The sequence below is a fragment of the Nerophis ophidion genome, linkage group LG17, assembly GCF_033978795.1.
Source record: "Nerophis ophidion isolate RoL-2023_Sa linkage group LG17, RoL_Noph_v1.0, whole genome shotgun sequence".
In the NCBI taxonomy this organism is placed as follows: Eukaryota; Metazoa; Chordata; class Actinopteri; order Syngnathiformes; family Syngnathidae; genus Nerophis; species Nerophis ophidion.
In genome coordinates, this window is record NC_084627.1 from 2815230 (window position 1) to 2833369 (window position 18140).

At 40.9% G+C, this 18140-nt stretch overlaps 1 protein-coding gene across 3 annotated transcripts in view; it reads right to left on the reverse strand.

Moving 5' to 3' along the window:
- Nucleotides 1-13867, reverse strand: part of opn4xa (opsin 4xa) — a 75305-nt gene extending 61438 nt beyond the window's left edge. For all 3 annotated transcript variants that reach the window (XM_061875718.1, XM_061875717.1, XM_061875720.1), the window contains exon 1: nucleotides 13730-13867. The gene's annotated coding sequence lies outside the window, so the exon portion shown is untranslated. The remainder of the gene's footprint in view (nucleotides 1-13729) is intronic.
- Nucleotides 13868-18140: the final 4273 nt, after the last annotated feature.

Here is an 18140-nt window from a genome sequence, read left to right on the forward strand (position 1 = left end):
GCCTAGGGGTTTTCAAAACCCTTCTTAAGACCTACCTCTTCTCGCTGGCCTTTGAGCTGAGCTGAGTCTGCCCACTAAGCCACCATTTTATAGTCCATTCCATAGTGGGTCTAACATAATATTGTGAGAGTCCAGTCCATAGTGGGTCTAACATAATATTGTGAGAGTCCAGTCCATAGTGGGTCTAACACAATATTGTGAGAGTCCAGTCCATAGTGGATCTAACATAATATTGTGAGAGTCCAGTCCATAGTAGGTCTAACATAATATTGTGAGAGTCCAGTCCATAGTGGATCTAACATAATATTGTGAGAGTCCAGTCCATAGTGGGTCTAACATAATATTGTGAGAGTCCAGTCCATAGTGGATCTAACATAATATTGTGAGAGTCCAGTCCATAGTGGGTCTAACATAATATTGTGAGAGTCCAGTCCATAGTGGGTCTAACACAATATTGTGAGAGTCCAGTCCATAGTGGATCTAACATAATATTGTGAGAGTCCAGTCCATAGTGGGTCTAACACAATATTGTGAGAGTCCAGTCCATAGTGGATCTAACATAATATTGTGAGAGTCCAGTCCATAGTAGGTCTAACATAATATTGTGAGAGTCCAGTCCATAGTGGATCTAACATAATATTGTGAGAGTCCAGTCCATAGTGGGTCTAACATAATATTGTGAGAGTCCAGTCCATAGTGGATCTAACATAATAGTGTGTGAGTCCAGTCCATAGTGGATCTAACATTATAGTGTGAAAGTCCAGTCCATAGTGGATCTAACATAATATTGTGAGAGTCCAGTCCATAGTGGATCTAACATAATATTGTGAAAGTCCAGTCCATAGTGGATCTAACATAATAGTGAGAGTCCAGTCCATAGTGGATCTAACATAATAGTGAGAGTCCAGTCCATAGTGGATCTAACCTCATAGTGTGAAAGTCCAGTCCATAGTGGATCTAGCATAATATTGTGAGAGTCCAGTCCATAGTGGATCTAACATAATATTGTGAGAGTCCAGTCCATAGTGGATCTAACATAATAGTGTGAAAGTCCAGTCCATAGTGGATCTAACATAATAATGTGAGAGTCCAGTCCATAGTGGATCTAACATAATAATGTGAGAGTCTAGTCCATAGTGGACTTTCAAAAATATGTATTCAAGAACATAATTATTTCTTTAGATGTATGATATGTTTGCATTGTTGTTGTTCTGTTGAGTCAAATCACGATTTCTTTTTAAAAAACTGTGTTTTCAGCCCCGGGGAACTCCTTTAGGTCAAGGCGGTCCAGACTTGTGTCACAAAGTGTAGTCTTCACAATAAAGTAGCTGGGGTGTTTAGCTGTGCAGTCAAAGGTCAGTAGAGTGAAGAGGAGGGGGATCAGCAAAGATCCATGGGGAGAGCCAGGGCTTAGAGGAGACAGCGTTGTGGATCAAGACGGTCTAGTCCAGACCTTGGCGAATTAAGGACTTAGATCTTTAAGATGGAAAGTGTAGCTGCTATTATGATGTGCAGTCATGTTTTCTAATGGCCGTGAGTCTTCAACTATGCAAAGTATTTCAATGGTTGGAATCAATCAAGATATTATTGTGATGTTTTATAACAGTGTTCGTAAAAATAGATATAGTGGCCCCCAGACACATTTTTTTTCTCTAAATGTGGCCCCCGAGTTAAAATAATTGCCCAGGCCTGCCAAAGACTATAAAAATGGGAGCCATTACCTCCCTGCTTGGCACTCAGCATCAAGGGTTGGAATTGGGGGTTAAATCACCAAAAATGATTCCCGGGCGTGGCCACCGCTGCTGCTCACTGCTCCCCTCACCTCCCAGGGGGTAAACAAGGTGATGGGTCAAATGCAGAGAATATTTTCCCCACACCTAGTGTGTGTGTGACTATCATTTACCTTCTGTTTCGACAGGAATACAACTTCATTTAATTCATGTATTCATTTAAAGGCCTACTGAAATGAGATTTTCTTGCGACCTTTTACACACACACACACACACACACACACACACACACACACACACACACACACACACAAGTGAATGCAATGCATACTTGGTCAACAGCCATACAGGTCACACTGAGGGTGGCCGTATAAACAACTTTAAAGGCCTACTGAAATGATATTTTCTTATATAAACGGGGATAGCAGGTCCATTTTATGTGTCATACTTGATCATTTCGCGATATTGCCATATTTTTGCTGAAAGGATTTAGTAGAGAACATCGACGATAAAGTTCGCAACTTTTGGTCGCTAATTAAAAAAAAGCTTTGCCTGTACCGGAAGTAGCAGACGATGTGCGTGTGACGTCACGGGTTGTGGAGCTCCTCACATCTGAACATTGTTTACAATCACGGCCACCAGCAGTGAGAGCGATTCGGACCGAGAAAGCGACAATTTCCCCATTAATTTGAGCGAGGATGAAAGATTCGTGGATGAGGAAAGTGAGAGTGAAAGACTAGGGAAAAAAAAGAAGAGAGGTCAGTGGGATTTGTGGATGAATAAAGTGAGAGTGAAAAAAACCACGATCGACTTTCACATTTAAAGGCCTACTGAAATTAGATTTTCTTATTTAAACGGGGATAGCAGGTCCGTTCTATGTGTCATACTTGATCATTTCGCGATATTGCCATATTTTTGCTGAAAGGATTTAGTAGAGAACATCAACGATAAAGTTCGCAACTTTTGGTCGCTAATAAAAAAAAAAGCTTTGCCTGTACCGGAAGTAGCAGACGATGTGCGCGTGACGTCACGGGTTGTGGAGCTCCTCACATCTGAACATTGTTTACAATCATGGCCACCAGCAGGGAGAGCGATTCGGACCGAGAAAGCGACAATTTCCCGATTAATTTGAGCGAGGATGAAAGATATGTGGATGAGGAAAGTGAGAGTGAAGGACTAGGAAAAAAAAATAAGGGATTTGTGGATGAGGAAAGTGAGAGTGAAGGACTAGGAAAAAAAAGAAGAGAGGTCAGTGGGATTTGTGGATGAGGAAAGTGAGAGTGAAAAAAACCACGATCAACTTTCACATGTAAAGGCCTACTGAAATGAGATGTTATTTAAACGGGGATAGCAGGTCCATTCTATGTGTCATACTTGATCATTTCGCGATATTGCCATATTTTTGCTGAAAGGATTTAGTAGAGAACATCCATGATAAAGTTGGCAACTTTTGGTCGCTAATAAAAAAAAAGCTTTGCCTGTACCGGAAGTAGCAGACGATGTGCGCGTGATGTCACGGGTTGTGGAGCTCCTCACATCTGAACATTGTTTACAATCATGGCCACCAGCAGCGAGAGCGATTCGGACCGAGAAAGCGACAATTTCCCCATTAATTTGAGCGAGGATGAAAGATTTGTGGATGAGGAAAGTGAGAGTGAAGGACTAGAAAAAAAAGGGAAAAAAAGACGAGGGCAGTGGGAGCGATTCAGATGTTATTAGACACATTTACTAGGATAATTCTGGAAAATCCCTTATCTGCGTATTGTGTTACTAGTGTTTTAGTGAGATTATATGGTCCGACTCATACCTGAAAGTCAGAGGGGTGTGGTGACCGCCAGTGTCTTTGAGGGAAGCCACGTTTCTCGACGAGGCGAAGCGAAGGCAGCCGTTGGGGCCAAGCTGAGCTTTTTTTCCCCCCTCCTCCACAGTGGCGGGGGCGGCCGGTCAGAGGAGGCAGCTGCCTCTTTGACAGGTGCACGAGGAACGACGCAAGCACCGCTCATATCTACGGTAAGAGCCGACTTATTACCACAATTTCCTCACCGAAACCTGCCGGTTGACATGTGGTAGGGAACCATGTTCGCTTGACCGCTCTGTTCCACATTAAAGCTTCACAGTCATCTTTCAGGAATGTAAACAAGGAAACACTGGCGTGGCGCAGTGGGGAGAGTGGCCGTGCGCAACCCGAGGGTCCCTGGTTCAATCCCCACCTAGTACCAACCTCGTCACGTCCGTTGTGTCCTGAGCAAGACACTTCACCCTTGCTCCTGATGAGTGCTGGTTAGCGCCTTGCATGGCAGCTCCCTCCATCAGTGTGTGAATGTGTGTGTAAATGGGAAGTAGTGTCAAAGCGCTTTGAGTACCTTGAAGGTAGAAAAGCGCTACAACCCATTTATCATTTATCTATTTGTGTTGCTAAAGGCGGCTGCAATACACCGCTTCCCACCTACATCTTTCTTCTTTGACGTCTCCATTATTCATTGAACAAATTGCAAAAGATTATGCCACACAGAGGTCCAGAATACTGTGGAATTATGCGATTAAAACAACTTATAGCTGGGATGGGGCTGGAGCAAAATGTCCGCTACAATCCGTGACATCACGCGCACGTGTCATCATACCAGATACTTCGCGCAAATTTTAAAATTGTAATTTAGTAAACTAAAAAGGCCGTATTGGCATGTGTTGCAATGTTAATATTTCATCATTGATATATAAACTATCAGACTGCGTGGTGGGTAGTAGTGGGTTTCAGTAGGACTTTAAAAAGGTTGCCTTTTTAGAGCAGAAGCAATACAAATATTTGATTGCAAATAATAGTAAAACAATAATGGCAATTCGTGTGAATGTGTGTGTGAATGGGAAGTAGTGTCAAAGCGCTTTGAGTACCTTGAAGGTAGAAAAGCGCTACAACCCATTTATCATTTATCTATTTGTGTGGCTAAAGGCGGCCGCAATACACCGCTTCCCACCTACATCTTTCTTCTTTGACGTCTCCATTATTCATTGAACTAATTGCAAAAGATTCAGCAACACAGATGTCCAGGATACTGTGGAATTATGCGATTGAAACGACTTATAGCTGGGATCGGGCTGGAGCAAAATGTCCGCTACAATCCGTGACATCACGCGCACGCGCCATCATACCAGATACTTCGCGCAAATTCTAAAATTGCAATTTAGTAAACTAAACCGGCCGTATCGGCATGTTTTGCAATGTTAATATTTCATCATTGATATATAAACTATCAGACTGCGTGGTCGCTAGTAGTGGCTTTCAGTAGGACTTTAAAAAGGTTGCCTTTTTAGAGCAGAAACAATACAAATATTTGATTGCAAATAATAGTAAAACAATAATGGCAATTCGTGTGAATGTGTGTGTGAATGGGAAGTAGTGTCAAAGCGCTTTGAGTACCTTGAAGGTAGAAAAGCGTTACAACCCATTTATCATTTATCTATTTGTGTTGCTAAAGGCGGCCGCAATACACCGCTTCCCACCTACATCTTTCTTCTTTGACGTCTCCATTATTCATTGAACAAATTGCAAAAGATTCAGCAACACAGATGTCCAGAATACTGTGGAATTATGCGATTAAAACGACTTACAGCTGGGATGGGGCTGGAGCAAAATGTCCGCTGCAATCCGTGACATCACGCGCACGCGTCATCATACCAGATACTTCGCGCAAATTTTAAAATTGCAATTTAGTAAACTAAAAAGGCCGTATTGGCATGTGTTGCAATGTTAATATTTCATCATTGATATATAAACTATCAGACTGCGTGGTCGCTAGTAGTGGCTTTCAGTAGGCCTTTAAAAAGGTTGCCTTTTAGAGCAGAAGCAATACAAATATTGGATTGCAAATAATAGTAAAACAATAATGGCAATTCGTGATCAGCCGGATGTGTGTGGAATCGTTTAATCAGTCTCAATTATCCAACGCTGCGTTGCCTCAGACGTATTTAGCAAAGAGGTGATTAAGTCAAGACCTTCTGATGATGAAAAACCCCGAGGCTGTTCCATTTGCACAATTCACTGATTATAAAAGGATTTCCACGTTTTGTTAATATGATGGCCATAACGTGCGTGTGTTAGGTCACACAATATTATCGACACTTCCAACAGGCCTCCCATTATATAAGACAGGGGGGCGTCCAAAGTGTGGCCCGCCACACATTCTGGAAATGCTATTGCAAAAATCAATCAATCATCAATCACTTATATAGCCCTAAATCACTAGTGTCTCAAAGGGCTGCACAAACCACTACGACATCCTCGGTAGGCCCACATAAGGGCAAGGAAAACTCACACCCAGTGGGACGTCGGTGACAATGATGACTATGAGAACCTTGGAGAGGAGGAAAGCAATGGATCTCGAGCGGGTCTAACATGATACTGTGAAAGTTCAATCCATAATGGATCCAACACAGTCGCGAGAGTCCAGTCCAAAGCGGATCCGACACAGCAGCGAGAGTCCCGTTCACAGCGGAGCCAGCAGGAAACCATCCCAAGCGGAGGCGGATCAGCAGCGCAGAGATGTCCCCAGCCGATACACGGGTAAGCAGTACATGGCCACCGGATCGGATCGGACCGGACCCCCTCCACAAGGGAGAGTGGGACATAGGAGAAAACGAAAAGAAACGGCAGATCAACTGGTCTAAAAAGGGAGTCTATTTAAAGGCTAGAGTATACAAATGAGTTTTAAGGTGAGACTTAAATGCTTCTACTGAGGTGGCATCTCAAACTGTTACCGGTAAAAAAAGAACACTTAAAAAAATGGAAATGAGCTGCCATGCAGGCTGTTTTTTTTCTTTCTTTTGTCTTTCTTTATTTTTCTTTTCTTGCCATTGCTCAAAAAAAAACAACCAAAATGACAAAAAAAAAAATCTATGTAATGATTAATTATTTTCAAGGCTCGAATTACTTCAAGTATTTCACTTGGGGGCGGTTATAGCTCGGTTGGTAGAGCAACTTGTGAGTTGCTCGCAGGTTCGATTCCGCCCTCCGCCATCTTAGTCACTGCCGTTGTGTCCTTGGGCAAGACACTTTTACCCACCTGCTCCCAGTGCCACCCACACTGGATTAAATGTAAAAATCAGATATTGGGTTTCACTATGTGAAGTGAAGTGAATTATATTTATATAGCGCTTTTCTCTAGTGACTCAAAGCGATTTACATAGTGAAACCCATTACCTAAGTTCCATTTAAACCAGTGTGGGTGGCACTGGGAGCAGGTGGGTAAAGTGTCTTGCCCAAGGACACAACGGCAGTGACTAGGATGGCGGAAGCGGGAATCGAACCTGCAACCCTCAAATTGCTGGAACGGCCGCTCTACCAACCGAGCTATGCCGCCCAATGTAAAGCGCTTTGAGTCACGAGAGAAAAAGCGCTATATAAATTTGTTTCACTTCACTTTAAAATGTTTTGTCTCGATGGAGTGGTTGCCATTTTTTAGAAACATCAACGTTTACTTTGATAAGAGCATAAAACAAACTAAATAATAGTTCAAACGTAAAATCGATGGAATTTGATCCTGTGACTCAGTGGTCCCCAACCTTTTTGTATCTGCGGACCGGTCAACGCTTAATAATTTGTCCCGCGGCCCGGGGGGGAAATCCATTTATTTATTTAAAAAAAAATGTTTTCTTTGTCATGAAAAAGGGAGGTTTTTGTGGTTGGTGCACTAATTGTAAGTGTATATTGTGTTTTTTATGTTGATTTAATAAAAAAAATAAATTATTATTATTATTTTTTTTAATAAAAATGAATAAAAAATTCTGCTCTAAATTACTTTTTTGGTAATTACCAAAATCCTGTTTTATGTTTCTGTAATTTTTAATCCACCTACGAGCTTTTTCACCACAATGATAAAATCCAGGGGGGGGGGTCCTTTTTTTTTTTCTTTCTTTGTCATGAAAAAGGGAGGTTTTTGTGGTTGGTGCACTGATTGTAAGTGTATATTGTGTCTTTTATGTTGATTTAATAAAAATTAAAAATATACATATATATATATATATATATTTTTTTTTTTTTTTTTTTTTTTTTTTATAAAAATGAATAAAAAATTCTTCTGCGGCCCGGTACCAATCGGTGGTTGGGGACCACTGCTGTAACGTGTTCTGTGTTTAAAGTAAAAGAAAAATCTAATAAAAATGTATCCCAAATATATTTATTGGTATTTTATTGATATTTTCACAGTTTTTACTCAAAACATATAAAGTAATTAAAATCAATGGTGTCCTGCATTATTGATCTTTTAGGGCTTTAGTTACTAAATACTGCATATTTCAGTTTTACTATAAAAAAAAAAAAAAAAAGTAGTTTTTGACAGAAAAGCCATAAAACCTTTTTTTGTGTTACTTTATATCAACTTGAAGTTGATACAGAGATTTACTGTAAGCGTTAAATAAAAAATAAATATAATAATAATTTTACTTATTTTTAACATTTTGGTAAAAATGTTCAAAAATATGGAAAAAAATATAAAAAATCCATACATTTTGTTCTGGTTTGACAAAGGACAAAATATCAAAATGGGCCTCGCACCTTTTAATTTTTCCATGTGCGGCCCTCAGTAGAAAAAGTTTGGACACCCCTTATATAAGACAAATCTACATCCACATTTTATATCAACGTGTTCCCCGTTTTTTCTATGACGTCGCCCGTACCGCCACTTCAGACATTTGTGCACAATGTTGGCCGTGCACGTGCACGCACAGCATCTTAGGAACACACAGAGTGAGAAGTGAGACCCCCCCCACCCCCCCCAGTCCCCCCACCCCCAGCCCGCTGTGCTCAGGGAAGCTTTGTGCGTCAGACGAACCCCCTGGTCACTTCTTACTTCCACTTCCTTGGCATCAAAGTTTGTTGATGTACAAACCCCGTTTCCATATGAGTTGGGAAATTGTGTTAGATGTAAATATAAACAGAATACAATGATTTGCAAATCATTTTCAACCCATATTCAGTTGAATATGCTACAAAGACAACATATTTGATGTTCAAACTCATAAACATTTTTTTTTCTTGCAAATAATCATTAACTTTAGAATTTGATGCCAGCAACACGTGACAAAGAAGTTGGGAAAGGTGGCAATAAATACTGATAAAATTGAGGAATGCTCATCAAGCACTTATTTGGAACATCCCTCAGGTGTGCAGGCTAATTGGGAACAGGTGGGTGCCATGATTGGGTATAAAAACAGCTTCCAAAAAATGCTCAGTCTTTCACAAGAAAGGATGGGGCGAGGTACACCCCTTTGTCCACAACTGTGTGAGCAAATAGTCAAACAGTTTAAGAACAACGTTTCTCAAAGTGCAATTGCAAGAAATTTAGCGATTTCAACATCTACGGTCCATAATATCATCAAAAGGTTCAGAGAATCTGGAGAAATCACTCCACGTAAGCGGCATGGCCAGAAACCAACATTGAATGACCTCAGACGGCACTGTATCAAAAACCGACATCAATCTCTAAAGGATATCACCACATGGGCTCAGGAACACTTCAGAAAACCACTGTCACTAAATACAGTTTGTTGCTACATCTGTAAGTGCAAGTTAAAGCTGCAAAGCGAAAGCCATTTATCAACAACACCCAGAAACGCCGCCGGCTTCTCTGGGCCCGAGATCATCTAAGATGGACTGATGCAAAGTGGGTAAGTGTTCTGTGGTCTGACGAGTCCACATTTGAAATTGGTTTTGGAAATATTCCACATCGTGTCATCAGGACCAAAGGGGAAGTGAACCATCCAGACTGTTATTGACGCAAAGTTGAAAAGCCAGCATCTGTGATGGTATGGGGGTGCATTAGTGCCCAAGGCATGGGTAACTTACACATCTGTGAAGGCACCATTAATGCTGAAAGGTACATACAGGTTTTGGAACAACATATGCTGCCATCTAAGCGCCATCTTTTTCATGGACGCCCCTGCTTATTTCAGCAAGACAAGGCCAAGCCACATTCAGCACTTGTTACAACAGCGTGGCTTCGTAAAAAAAGAGTGCGGGTACTTTCCTGGCCCGCCTGCACTCCAGATCTGTCTCCCATCGAAAATGTGTGGCGCATTAGCGGAGACCCCGGACTGTTGAACGACTGAAGCTCTACATAAAACAAGAATGGGAAAGAATTCCACTTTCAAAACTTCAACAATTAGTTTCCTCAGTTCCCAAACATTTATTGAGTGTTGTTAAAAGAAAAGGTGATGTAACACAGTGGTGAACATGCCCTTTCCCAACTACTTTGGCTTGTGTGGCAGCCATGAAATTCTAAATTAATTATTATTTGCAACAAAAAAAAAATGTTTATGAGTTTGAACATCAAATATGTTGTCTTTGTAGTGCATTCAACTGAATATGGGTCGAAAATGATTTACAAATCATTGTATTCCGTTTATATTTACATCTAACACAATTTCCCAACTCATATGGAAACGGGGTTTGTATACACCGGCCTTGTAAACGAATCACACATCCGAGAGACCCGATCATGTTCAAGGCAACCAAAAGTATCCAATTTCTGGCCTCTTTTTTTAATGACAGGGAGAAATTCTATTCAGTGCAGTCATAATGACAACGGAGTGCCGAGGTAACTGAAAAAACAAAGAACTCTTTCTACGGCACCGATTGAAATACTTGGAAATTCATTATTTTAAATTATATAAACAATACAGTGCTTGACAAATGTATTAGACGTTATTTTGCGGCCCCCACCTTAATATGAAAGTTTTAATGTTAGTGCTGCCCGAAAGTTTTATATGAATGGCGCTTGACAGCGTTGTGTTATTTGGGTCCAAAATGGCTCTTTCAATGTTCTGGGTTGCCTACCCCTGCATCAGTGGAAAAGCGGCAAGTGAGTGAAAGGGACAGAGACGTTGCCATGGAGACGAGGGTTTTCTTACACGCCTGCCTGCAGTCAAACCGCGACACCTGTCCGTCAGTAATAACAGTCCCCGATAACCTGGACCGATTTTTTTTTTTTATTGTGAAGTGAATTATATTTATATAGCGCTTTTCTCAAGTGACTCAAAACGCTTTACATAGCGACACCCAATACCTAAGTTACATTTAAACCAGTGTGGGTGGCACTGGGAGCAGGTGGGTAAAGTGTCTTGCCCAAGGACACAACGGCAGTAACTAGGATGGCGCAAGCGGGAATCGAACCTGCAACCCTCAAGTTGCTGGCACGGCCAGTCTACCAACCGAGCTATGTTTAATTTGCTTTGCCTCACACGATGAAGACTACTATATGACGCCGGATAACACTCCGGGAGGCGTCACTTTTTTTGCGCTCGCTATCCTGGTACTTTCCCGGCTATTATTCGCCGACTGCCGTATTCAACATTTTTTTTTTTTAGGAAATCTTTTCCCGCGGCCCATCCTCACCCAGACTCTGCATCCAGTGGCCCCCAGTTGGAGTGAGTTTGAGACAGCTGTATTAGACCATCATCCATTGCAATGTTTAGGACACAGATGCTCTAGATCAGTGGTCCCCAACCTTTTTGTATCTGCGGACCGGTCAACGCTTAATAATTTGTCCCGCGGCCCGGGGGGGGAAATCCATTTATTTATTTAAAAAAAAATGTTTTCTTTGTCATGAAAAAGGGACGTTTTTGTGGTTGGTGCACTAATTGTAAGTGTATATTGTGTTTTTTATGTTGATTTAATAAAAAAATTTTTTTTATTTTTTTTTAATAAAAAGGGATAGGTTGATTGGCAACACTAAATGGGCCCTAGTGTGTGAATGTGAGTGTAAATGTTGTCTATCTGTGTTGGCCCTGCGATGAGGTGGCGACTTGTCCAGGGTGTACCCCGCCTTCCGCCCGATTGTAGCTGAGATAGGCGCCAGCGCCCCCCGCGACCCCAAAAGGGAATAAGCGGTAGAAAATGGATAGACGGATGAATAAAAAATTCTTCTGCGGCCCGGTATCAATCGGGCCACGGCCCGGTGGTTGGGGACCACTGCTCTAAATGACTTTTTTGGTAATTACCAAAATCCTGTTTTATGTTTCTGTAATTTTTAATCCACCTACGAGCTTTTTCACCACAATGATAAAATCCAACAACTATTGCCATCCATGAGATAGCTGAACAGAAATATTTATTTTTCAAAAACCAAAGTAGGCTATACTAAGTATGATTATTATTATTATATGATCACGTTTCGGTTATTTAAGTGGAAAAGGGACAATTGAGTTATTTTAGTGATTTGTAAAATATTATTTTTTAAGGAGTTACGAAAGATTTTCAAAAATTTCGTTCGTTTAATTGCGAAGCACCTATTAGTGAATTTTTGTGAATTATATTTATATAGCGCTTTACATAGTGACACCCAATATCTAAGTTACATTTAAACCAGTGTGGGTGGCACTGGGAGCAGGTGGGTAAAGTGTCTTGCCCAAGGACACAACGGCAGTGACTAGGATGGCACAAGCGGGAATCGAACCTGCGACCCTCAAGTTGCTGGCACGGCCACTCTACCAACTGAGCTATGCCGCCCCACATTAATTATTAATTGTTATATTATATGTATATCCATCCATTTTTCTACCGCTTGTATAGCGTGTGAATGTTGTCTGTCTATCTGTGTTGGCCCTGCGATGAGGTGGCGACTTGTCCAGGGTGTACGACGCCTTCCGCACGATTCGTAGCTGAGATAGGCACCAGCGCCCCCTACCACCCCAAAGGGAATAAGCGGTAGAAGATGGATAGATGGATAGATGGATATATATATATATATATATATATATACATATATATATATATATATATACATAATATATATATATATATATATATATATATATATATATATATATATATATATATAAATGGGTTAAATAAATAAATGGGTTGTACTTGTATAGCGCTTTTCTACCTTCAAGGTTACTCAAAGCGCTTTGACACACTGAACCAGCACCCATCAGGAGCAAGGGTGAAGTGTCTTGCTCAGGACACAACGGACGTGAGGAGGTTGGTACTAGGTGGGAATTGAACCAGGGGCCCTCGGGTTGCGCACGGCCACTCTCCCACTGCGCCACGCCGTACATATATACATACACATACATACCAAAAAGTTCTATTTTGGTTTCATCTGACCACATGACATTCTCCCAATCCTCTGCTGTATCATCCATGTATCCATTTTGGTATCAACTCAACTCGTGGTGTTTGGAGGAAGAAGAATACTGAGTCGCCTCCCAAGAACACCACACCTACTGTGAAGCATGGTGGGTGGAAACATCATGCTTTGGGGCTGTTTTTCTGCTAAGGGGACAGGACGACTGATCCGTGTTAAGGAAAGAATGAATGGGCCATGTATCGCGAGATTTTGAGCCAAAACCTCCTTCCATCAGTGAGAGCTTTGAATGGTTGACCAAATACTTATTTTCCACCATCATTTACAAATCTTTAAAATTCCTACAATGTGAATTCCTGGATTTTCTTTTCATATTCTGTCTCTCACAGTTGAAGTGTACCTATGATGGAATTACAGACCTCCGTCATCATTTTAAGTGGGAGAACTTGCACAATCGGTGGCTGACTAAATACTTTTTTGCCCCACTGTATATATATATATACATACATGCACATACATGTATATATATACATACAGACATTTGTATTGTGAGGCACATGCACTAACCCCCTAGTCCACCGTGCTGCCCTTGTTATATGTAATCGTCAGTAAATATTATTTAGCATGGAGAAATCCTACATTAGAATATTTTATGTCAATATATATATCCATCCATCAATTTCCATCCACCGCATGAGCCTATCCCAGCTTACATAATGGATTGGCCACCTGTCAATCACAGGGCATATACAGACCGAGGTGTAACCTAACATGCATGTTTTTTTTTTTAAGACTAAAAACAAGATCAATTTCAGTTTTAGATAAAATCATTGCAGTTTGTGTCAAGTAAAACATGTAATCAATAGAAAACTGAATAAAAGCATGCTGTAATAATAAAAAAAAAAAAAAGTATAACTTTACCTTTTATCCGAGAGAGTGAAGCTCTTGTCTATTTGGTGCGGTTGGACGCCTGCGCCTCTCTGATCCCCCGAGTGGGAGCCGGAGTCAGGCGGTGAGGCATCGGTAGACTGCTTCCTTTTTGGAGAGAATAGCAGAGTAAGACCGAGGAACAACAACAAAAAAAAAAAAAAACCAGCAAGCAGCACATTGACCATCCCCCTGCTGGCAACCAATCACACACAGCTCACATTAGGCACAGTGCATTGATCAAGTCAGTGTGTGGTGGCATGTGTGTGTGTGTGTGTGTGTGTGTGTGCGTGAGACAACACACACTCGGAAAAGATGTCAAGAGACTGGTTACGTGTCAAGTAAGAAGTGACCATAAAGAAAAAAAAAAAGGGAGGCTGCATTAACTTGATTAGTCTGTCAGTAAAATGTTTGATTTAACCTTCCTCTTGTGTTAGCTTTCTGTCACCATCTCTTATGTTAACGGGTCGGTTTTGACCCGTGTTTTAAAATCAGCTGTAAAATACACTAAAAACAATATCTATCATCCCAATTTGTTTCTCATCTCTTGGTTACCTCGTTAGGCTTCCTTATCCTTGAAAATGTTGGTTTTAATATTTTTGGTTTGGGCCATCGGGCCTTTTTTTGTCAGTATACCCCTCGATTTCAATTTTTAAAAATGGTAAAACGAACCTCAAGAGAATCATATAAATAGAAAAAAAAGGTTGTTGTGTTACCTAACTATTACTACGGGGTATTAGAACACATCTCTTAAATAAATGTGTTTTGTTTATTTTTTCATTTTAAGAATTTTAACTATAGTAACATTTATGGTGTTACGGGTCAATTTCGACCCATGTATTTACTTCAAGAAAAAGGCTAAAAAGTATTTTTTTCAGCAACAGAAATCCAACATCAAACAAACAACCAATCAAGCAAATGAAACAAGAGAAATAGATTACTAGTTCCAAAACTAATAAAAAAAACAAAATCAGAGTGGCAAAAAGTGACACTTTTAGTGTCCGTCTTTTGTTTGTTTTTGTACAGGATAACAAGGTAAAATGAGAATCCACTAAAGCTCACATGACTGGGAGAGGAGCTGGCTGTCAGTGTGTTCAGTTTTGGGCTCTTATCATTGCTTTATCATCTTATTTTTATAAGCGGGTCGAAACCGACCCTAACAACACCAAGGGCATAATTTCTACCAGAGCATTTTATAATTTAGTGAAAAAAATGTAAAAGTTTTATTTTGTTGACAAAGAGGTTCCTGACAAAGTCAAAAAGCTTTGATGCAAAAAAATAAATGTATGTGGTGTTTTTATGCATTTAAAAACTAAAACGGGTCGGTTTTAGACGAAGGTTAAAAAAAAAAAAATGATTGTATGAAAGAAAGAATATATTCCAAATGTTTCAATTATACTGTCATCCACTCCCTTGGTCTCGTCAAGTATGAGTCTAATGGCTCGCTTGGTGGAAGTTGATGTATACAGATTCAATATAATACATCACACATTTTCTATTTCTGCGATGAGGTGGCGACCTTGTCCCAGGGTGTACCCCGCCTTCCGCCCGATCGTAGCTGAGATAGGCGCCAGCGCCCCCCGCCACCCCAAAAGGGAATAAGCGGTAGAAAATGGATGGGGTTTGGGCCATCGGGCCCTTTTTTTGTCAGTATACCCCTCGATTTCAATTTTTTTAAAATGGTAAAACGAACCTCAAGAGAATCATATAAATAGAAAAAAAAGGTTGTTGTGTTACCTAACTATTACTACGGGTATTAGAACACATCTCTTAAATAAATGTGTTTTGTTTATTTTTTCATTTTAAGAATTTTAACTATAGTAACATTTATGGTGTTACGGGTCAATTTCGACCCATGTATATTTACTTCAAGAAAAAGGCTAAAAAGTATTTTTTTCAGCAACAGAAATCCAACATCAAACAAACAACCAATCAAGCAAATGAAACCAAGCGAAATAGATTACTAGTTCCAAAACTAATAAAAAAACAAAATCAGAGTGGCAAAAAGTGACACTTTTAGTGTCCGTCTTTTGTTTGTTTTTGTACAGGATAACAAGGTAAAATGAGAATCCACTAAAGCTCACATGACTGGGAGAGGAGCTGGCTGTCAATGTGTTCAGTTTTGGCTCTTATCATTGCTTTATCATCTTATTTTTATAACCGGGTCGAAACCGACCCTAACAACACCAAGGGCATAATTTCTACCAGAGCATTTTATAATTTAGTGAAAAAAATTAAAATGTTTTATTTTGTTGACAAAGAGGTTCCTGACAACGTCAAAAAGCTTTGATGCAAAAAAATAAATGTATGTGGTGTTTTTATGCATTTAAAAACAAAAACAAGACGAAGGTTAAAAAAAAAAAGATTGTATGAAAGAAAGAATATATTCCAAATGTTTCCATTATACTGTCATCCACTCCCTTGGTCTCGTCAAGTATGAGTCTAATGGCTCGCTTGGTGGGAGTTGATGTATACAGTTTCAATATAATACATCACACATTTACTATTTCTGCGATGAGGTGGCGACTTGTCCAGGGTGTACCCCGCCTTCCGCCCGATTGTAGCTGAGATAGGCGCCAGCGCCCCCCGCCACCCCCAGGCAAATCATATTCTTTAAAAATGCATTTTCCCACTGATAATGTGACATCTTTGCGCTGGGAATACATATACGCTATACTGCTGGATAAGCTCCGAGCAATCGGATTCGCCGAAACCTCATCAAGCTGGATGCAATCTTACTTGGAGGGGAGGAAACAGGTGGTAGAGGTGAACGGCACCATGTCCCCCCCCCCCCCTTTCAGTAAGCTTGTGGAGTCCCCCAAGGCAGTATTCTAGGACCTTTACTGTTCCTAATATACGGAAATGACATGTCATCAACATGCCACTGTGAATTGTTCCTGTTTGCGGATGACTCGGCCCAAGTCACAGGTGGAACAAATCCTCAGTGCTGAATTCCTCAATATTAGCACCTGGCTCGCTTTCAACAAGCTATCCATACACTTAGGTAAAACGGAATCCATCCTATTTGGGTCCCATATCAAACTTAAGAAGGTCAGTGACTTCACTATAAAAGTGGGTGACATTGTTATCACCAGGAAGGATGAGATCACCTACCTAGGTTCCATTCTGGAGGCTAATCTTTCCTGTGATAAAATGGCAACCAAGGTGATCAAAAAGGTCAACCAAAGAACGAGATTCCTCTACAGAATCTCTTCTCTGGTCAACAAAAGCACCTTGAGGATTCTAGCGGGAACTCCAAAACGCCAAAAAAACGGAAATGCTGATTATCGGTCCTGCTAGACACCGACCTCTATTTAATAATACAACTTTAACATTTGACAACCAAATAATAAAACAAGGTGACTCGGTAAAAAATCTGGGTATTATCTTCGACCCAACTCTCTCCTTTGAGTCACACATTAAAAGCGTTACTAAAACGGCCTTCTTTCATCTCCGTAATATCGCTAAAATTCGCTCCATTCTGTCCACTAAAGACGCAGAGATCATTATCCATGCGTTTGTTACGTCTCGCCTCGACTACTGTAACGTATTATTTTCGGGTCTCCCCATCCATCCATCCATCCATTTTCTACCGCTTATTCCCTTTTGGGGTCGCGGGGGGCGCTGGCGCCTATCTCAGCTACAATCGGGCAGAAGGCGGGGTACACCCTGGACAAGTCGCCACCTCATCACAGGGCCAACACAGATAGACAGACAACATTCACACTCACATTCACACACTAGGGCCAATTTAGTGTTGCCAATCAACCTATCCCCAGGTGCATGTCTTTGGAGGTGGGAGGAAGCCGGAGTACCCGTAGGGAACCCACGCATTCACGGGGAGAACATGCAAACTCCACACAGAAAGATCCCGAGCCTGGATTTGAACCCAGGACTGCAGGACCTTCGTATTGTGAGGCAGACGCACTAACCCCTCTGCCACCGTGAAGCCCGGGTCTCCCCATGTCCAGCATTAAAAGATTACAGTTGGTACAAAATGCGGCTGCTAGACTTTTGACAAGAACAAGAAAGTTTGATCACATTACGCCTGTACTGGCTCACCTGCACTGGCTTCCTGTGCACTTAAGATGTGACTTTAAGGTTTTACTACTTACGTATAAAATACTACACGGTCTAGTTCCATCCTATCTTGCCGATTGTATTGTACCATATGTCTCGGCAAGAAATCTGCGTTGAAAAGACTCCGGCTTATTAGTGATTCCTAGAGCCCAAAAAAAGTCTGCGGGCTATAGAGCGTTTTCCGTTCGGGCTCCAGTACTCTGGAATGCCCTCCCGGTAACAGTTCGAGATGCCACCTCAGTAGAAGCATTTAAGTCTCACCTTAAAACTCATCTGTATACTCTGGCCTTTAAATAGACCTCCTTTTTAGACCAGTTGATCTGTC